Source organism: Capsicum annuum, chromosome 11 (assembly GCF_002878395.1).
Source record: "Capsicum annuum cultivar UCD-10X-F1 chromosome 11, UCD10Xv1.1, whole genome shotgun sequence".
Taxonomy (NCBI): domain Eukaryota; kingdom Viridiplantae; phylum Streptophyta; class Magnoliopsida; order Solanales; family Solanaceae; genus Capsicum; species Capsicum annuum.
In genome coordinates this window covers 128,159,138-128,166,713 of record NC_061121.1, presented here as the reverse complement: position 1 = coordinate 128,166,713, position 7,576 = coordinate 128,159,138, and positions in this window count along the sequence as shown.

The following is a 7,576-nucleotide window of genomic DNA, read 5'->3' as shown; positions in this document are numbered from 1 at the left end:
GAGAGATTCATGCAATTTAGAAAGATAACAGAAATCAAATGGATTCACAACCCCAAATAGTTCTCTACATCAAGGCTCTAATAACCCTAGCTATAGAAGTTTAGCTACTCATCTCCAAATAAGATATCGATATATTTATGTTTATAAATAACTTTAAGAGAATACTTACAAAAGTTAGAATATTGTTATTCTCAATCTTCAATGAAAACAAATAGAGAATAATAACCAGATCTTAATTTTTAGCTTCCAATCTCAAAGAAAGTGTTACACAACTCTTAATAGAGAAGAAAGTATGAAAATAATGACAAAAGATACAGAATAAACCCTAATACTTCATATTTATATAATTCCAGAACTGGGCTTTTAAAATTCAAACTCGAATTTTCCGCTTCATAGTCGACGGGTCAAGCGATGGTTCATCGTAGGGCCAATGATCTATCGCCTAGACCGTTGCTAGACCTCTAATGATTCCATTTTCTATTTATGGTCAACGGGTAGGGAAATGATTCATCATAGGGCCAATGGTCTATCACTTGGACCATCGTATGACATCCAGTGTTTCCTCATTCTGTTTCTTGGCGACTGTTTAGGTTGGAGGTTCATTGCGGAGTCAACGGTCCATCACCTAGACCATCGTAGGCTATCCAGTGTCACTATCTTATATTTTTGGGAGATGGTTCAAGCTGATGGTTCTTCGTAAGGTCGACGGTCCGTGACCTGAGCCGTCGATGATTATTTTTCCTTTGTTTTGTCCAGTCTATCTAAGTTACCTTTAACACTCAGTTCTTATCCTAAGAACACTAAAGTACATTATTAAATGCAACAATAGTTACTTGAAAGCACATAATTATCCTAAGAAAAAGGCCTAAAATGTTCCGTCAAAAGCCAGAACATCAACACCCTCAACTTAAGGTAATTGGTTGTCCTCAAACAATTCAACACCAAGATACATATTTGAACAATGTATGATAGGAATTTCACATTAAAACCAACACGATCATACAATTATTCCACTACCTAGTTGATAATGCTATCTAAACACACATGGATCTATTACTGGAATTAACTACTAATCAGCATATTCACAACCACAGATACAACACCCCAAAGAGATAAGTAGAACAAATATAACTTAACATGCCCTCACATTCAAAGAAGTCCACCTCACATTACACAATTAAATAATGCATAAAACTAAGGTTCTCGCTCTCCAAAAAGAAGTTACAAACATAGTGTACACCCATAAGCTTGACCTTATCATCGAATGTTCTCTCATGATTAATTCACAAAGATCAAGTAGGACGTGCTAATGGTTGTAATGAGGTTTTAGGCTCAGTGAGGGTTATTTATTTGGATAAGTGACTTAAAGTACAATACTTTACCCTCTTTACACTTTTTGGTAGCCACTCACCAGAATTAAAGATCCTATCATTCATTTGTAGTCAATATTATCCATCCACACCCTTGTCATAACCCAGATTTTTTTTATTTTTTATTTGCTGAACAACAATATCAACCACCCTTAACTTATGCTGATGTAGAGAGTTGAGGTAAATAATATCTATTTAGATAGCTAACTAGACCAGGGTTGGATGCCACCTCTCTAAGCAATTTCAACTCAACCTCCTAGGCTGCAAACAATCCAACAGTAGCCACCCTTAACTTAGGCAATTTGCCTAAGTTAAAGGCACAATGTCCACACTTGGACTAGTGCTAATGCTAAGTGATAACACCTTCTAGACAGTGAATCAAACTTATTTGGATAGAAAAAAAATGCTAACACATATCAACAAGGTTGACAAAGGAAACACAATATTTTTAGTAGGTCATTCATTTGGATAAGTGGAATAACAAAACAAGGAGGCCTACTATACTATCTTATTGGGTCAAAACTCACAACAACATCTAATGAACCAGGCAAGTTCTAGTTGAACACATATGCCAGAACCACACAAATTCTCACCCACACAGGCACTGAGTTAATTTCTGTCCTACTAATTCTTGGGATCCAGATCACATAGATAAACTTTGCTTCACTACGCCAGTATCAGAGTCACACATGGTTGCACAACACTTTACCACTTTGTAAGAGGGAATAATTATACAAAAAATTGAAAAACAAAACTTTGCCATAATCACTTATCATCCATATATACAACAAGGTGCTAACATAAATGGTACTTTTATTTCATGAAATAACATTAATAACTGAATAGAACTTAAGAAAGAAAACATACAAACCTACAGTTAATAAAAATGCAAACAACTTATGGTACAAGTACACCACCCCCATAAATAAAAATATGCATTTTTCTCAAAGTATCAAATAAAAGTACAAAGGAGTGGGTATACTTGTATTGCCTCTCATTCATCTGAGGCATCTGTGAAGAATGAGGCTCCAGTGACCTCACCCAATGCAATGTTGACCCCCATGATGGTGGGAGTGCTCACAAGAATTGTTCTCAAAGTATCAAATAAAAGTACAAAGGAGTGGGTATACTTGTATTGCCTCTCATTCATCTGAGGCATCTGTGAAGTATGAGGCTCCAGTGCCCTCACCCAATGCAATGTTGACCCCTATGATGGTGGGAGTGCTCACAATCTCTTCCTATGGAATTGGAGGTATAACATCTTTGGCCAGATCTATGGGTTGCCTCCTAGCTGGGGTAGAACTGGTAGACACTCCAGCTGCTTCATCCTCTGCTCTTTTGCTTCTTCTCTCCCTATCTCTCCTTGATTTATTTTTTTTCTTCATATTATACTACTCTTGTTCCTCCAGTGTCATGGCTTCAAACCTCTTTTTTTTGGCAACTTTTCTTGCAGCTTTCTCAGCCTTTTTATTTGTTTCAATTGCTTTCTTACCTTTATACTTGATTGGTCTCCCTATTAAGTCAACAATACCTTCATCTTCATCACTTTCGATCTAGACTAGATCAAATATAAGCTGCCGTGGCTGCTGATTCATCTTGTCTACATCAGCTCGAATTTGTCTAACTTTCTCAATTAATTTTGCAAAATCCAGAATATACATGGTATCCAAATTCTTGTTGATTTTCTCCTCTATGTTGTCCATTCTTAGCTGTATGTTCCTGAAAGGCCTCATTACTTTCTCCATAATTCTTTCAATGAAGGGTTTGAAATCTACCCCCCATATAGCCAACTACTTTTCAAACCTCTTCTGTGCTCGAACTGTCTTTGCAAAGTTCTCTAGGTTCAGCCTATACTAAGAATATTGGGGTGGAACTAACGCAGAATCTATGGTCTCACCCATAGGCATCAAATCTGAACCTGCAGATATGGTCGGAGGCATGTACGTAGCAAGAGGTAGTGGCATACCTGAAGGGACTTCTGATGACTCAGGAATTTATGCTGATTAAGTTTGCTGAGCTGGGGGCCTGTTGACTCGTATGTCAAACTTCGAGTTATCCTTATTCTTTTTAATATCCTACTTGTGTATTGCCCGGATCTTATAATCTATTCCACTCATCAAAGGTACCTTCACATGCTTGCATAATTCTGTGATAAGGCATGGATTTCACCAATAACACACCCCTATTGTTGTCATTTTTGGTCCATGGGTTACTCAGACTTTACCCAGGATAATGTATGCTAGGTTTCAACTCAAATAATTACCACACAATACCAAAAATAAGAAGAGTATTGGTTCACTTGATTGTATTCACCTATCCTATTGATTATCATGTTGAACAAAGATAGAGAGTGAAAGAAAATTCATACCTTGTTAATGAAGTATTGGGTCACTACTTTGGCTTTGCACTTTAAGCATAGGATGCAATATAACACCTTAATCTTTTGAGGAACTTTTGTTACTAGTGATTGAAAGAACAAAAAGGAGAAAAAGTTTAAATAGATGAGGGGAAAAGGAAGGTGGGAAGTTATAAGAGAGAATAAAAAATCTCAGGTGCGTTTAATAGTTGGGGAGTTACTTAATCACTTCAAATTATCAATTTAAAACCATTTGGGTCGGATAAGAATAAAAACAAAAAAATAGCCATTTAAAGTAATCCAACCCGACCCAAACCACTGAAATAGTGTTAAATGCAACGGTTCGAGCGATGGTCCATTGCATGTGAGATGATCCATCGGGTAACCCATCACTCCTTTCCAGTGAACTCACTTGGTGACTAATTAGCGACGGTTGAAGTGACAATCCATCAAACATACGACAGTACATCCGTTAACCCATCGCTACTTTTCCAGATTCCTAGTTTCTGGACTTCATCGCGATGGTTCCCACAACGGTCCGTCAAGACTACGACAGTCTATCGAGTAATTCGTTGATTGCCTAAATTCTTTCAACCTCTATTTCCCTGAACTGTCATACCTGTATACTTACATAAACCCTTTGGCTTTCACAAAACAACAAAACAAACCACAAAATAACTTAAACTAACACTATACAACAACACTATGTGCGTTGCCTCCCACTAGCGCCTGATTTATCATCGCGGCCAATTACTCACACTTAATTGAGATAGATTGTGTCAATACTCCATATCGAGTCCATTAGACCGATATAAAGTTTGACTCATTGCCCATTAACTTTGAAGATGCTTCCATATTTATTTTCAAGTATGACTACTCCAGATGAGTAGACTTAACTAACTTTAAATGGGATTGATCACTTGGACTTAAGCTTACTTGGGAACAACTTGAGTCTGGAGATGAATAGAAGTGCCAAGTCACCTTTTTGGAAATCTCATTTTTTAATCTTCCAATCATGGTATTTCTTCATCTTTTCTTTATATAGATCTTCTCGTTCATAATCCCTGAGATGAAATTCATCTATCTCATTCAATTGTCCTAGTCTTAGCTCCGCTTCCTCTTTCCAATTCAAATTTACCTTTTTAGTTGCCATAGTGCTTTGTGCTTCTGTTCAATTGGTATGGTGACATGCCAATTGGTGTCTTGAAAGCCGTTCGATATCCCCATAAGGTATCATCCAGCTTTCTAGACCAAAAATTCTACTAGCATTTACTATTTTGGTAAGGATAGCTTTAATTTCTTGATTAGAGATCTCCACCTGCCCACTGGTCTGTGGGTGGTATGGAGTAGCTACCTTATGCTATTTGACTCCATATTTTGCCAAGGTGGCTTTGAATATCATGTTGCAAAAGTGTGATCCTCCATCGCTTATGATGGTATGTGGTACCCCAAAGAGAGAGAAGATATTTCTCTTTAAGAATGCAATAGCCTACTTTCCTTCATTATACCCCAGACCTATGGCCTCGACCCATTTTGACATGTAGTCAACAACAACTAATATGTACTTTATCCCAAATGAGCTCATGAAGGCCCCCATGAAATCAATGCCCCAAACATCAAATAATTATACCTTCATCATTTTAGAGATTGGCATCTCATGGTGCTTTGAGATGGACCTTTGCCTTTGGCATTGGTCACACCTCCTCACGAACTCGTAGGCATCTTTGAATAAAGAGGACTAATAGTAGCCACTCTGAAGCACTTTCCTTGTAGTCCGATCACCTGCATAGTAACCTCCAACTGGGGAATCATGGCTTGCTTCTAGTATACTCTACATATCTACTTCTGGGATGCACCTTATAATAATACCATCCGTACATTGCCGAAAAAGATATAGCTCATCCCAGAAGTAATGGGTCACATCATGGAGAAATTTTTTGCTTTGATAAAAGGAAAGGTTCTCTGGTATCACCTCGCTCACTACATAATTTGCGAAATCAGCATACCAAGGTATTTTCTCTATAACAGCAGCCAAGATTTCCTCATCTGGAAATGCATCATTGATCTCAAATTCATCTCTAACTGCTTGTTCACTTTCTATCCTAGATAGATAATCTGCAACTTAGTTTTCACACCCCTTTCTATCTTTGACTTCAAAGTAAAATTCTTGAAGTAGCAACACCCATCTGATCAACCTTGGTTTTGCATTATTTTTCACCATTAAATATCTCAAGGCTGCATGGTCAGTGTGGAACACCACCTTAGTTCCTAGCAAATAAGCCCGGAACTTCTCAAAAGCATAGACTACTACAAGAAGTTCCTATTCTATGATGGTGTAGTTCTTTTGAGATCCATTCAACGCTTTGCTAGCATAATAAATTAAGTAAAACAATTTGTCTTTCTTTTATCCCAGCACATCTCCAAGGGAAACACAACTTTCATCACACATGATCTCAAATGGTTTTGACTAATCTGGTGCAACGATAATAGAAGCATCAACCAGCTTCCCTTTCAAATGTCTTCAAGCAATCCTCATCAAAGGAGAATTTGACTTCCTTCTCCAAAAGTTTGAAAAGGAGGTTCGCAATCTTTGAGAAGTCCTTTATGAACCTCCTATAGAACCCAACATGACCAAGGAAACTTCTCACCCTCTTTATTGAAATAGGAGCTAGAAGCTTCTCTATAACCTCAAATTTAGCTCGATCAACTTCAATACCCTTTGCTGAAATTTTGTGTTTGAGAATAATGCCCTCCTTCACCATGAAGTGGCATTTCTCCCAATTAAGCACACGATGGAAATCCTCACACCGCTACAAGGCCCTGCTAAGATTCAGCAAGTAGAGCTCAAAAGAGTTACCGACAATTGAGAAATCATCCATAAACACCTCTAAGGTGTCTTCAACTATATCAGAGAATATCGATATTATGCACCGCTAAAAAGTAGCAGGTGCATTACACAACCCAAAAGGCATCATCTTGAAAGTAAATGTGCCATGTGGGCATATGAATATAGTCTTCTCTTGATCTTCAGGAGCAACAGAAATCTAGTTGTAACCAGAATACCCATCTAAGAAGTATTACCAACCTCCCCCCACTAACCGATCAATCATCTGATCCATGAAAGGCATGGGGAAGTGATCCTTCAGTGTCCACAAGTTGAGTTTTCTATAATCCATACACACCCTTCACCAAGTAAAAGGACTGAGTAAGATTAACTCATTCTTTTTATTAGCCACAACTGTTATGCCCCCTTTCTTGGGCATGTACTGAATAGGACTTACCAACTTACTATCTGAGATGGCATATACCACTCCTGCATCTAGCCACTTGATGTCTACAGTCATCCAACTAATAGCTCTCTTATATCTCTTAAGAATAGAAATAAGGGCTTCCACCTATTGGTCATCTAATTCAGCTATAATAATAATAGGGAGCATATTCCCGCTGCCCAGGAACACATACCTCAAATGACCAGGCAACTCTTTCAGCTGCAAAGTGGGTGGATCTTTAATAGATGTCTTGGCTGGTGGACTTGGATGATTTTTCAAGTCCAAATACAACTTATTGGGTGCATAAGATTAAGACCCCATGCCTGTTAGGGCACATACGGTCTCCTCATAATCTTTAATACCATCTTGATCAAAATTCATTAATACGATAGCTAAATTCCACAATAAATTTTTCCTCGATAGGTACTTCCTGCTCCTTCTCATAATACACATCCACAATAGAAAATATAGTCATATATTTATGCTGTTTTATCTACTTCATCATTTGACCTAAATAGTAGCTCATTTACTTTGAAATCAATAAGTACAGTCCCGGTTGTGAGGAAAGGTCTACCCAAGAT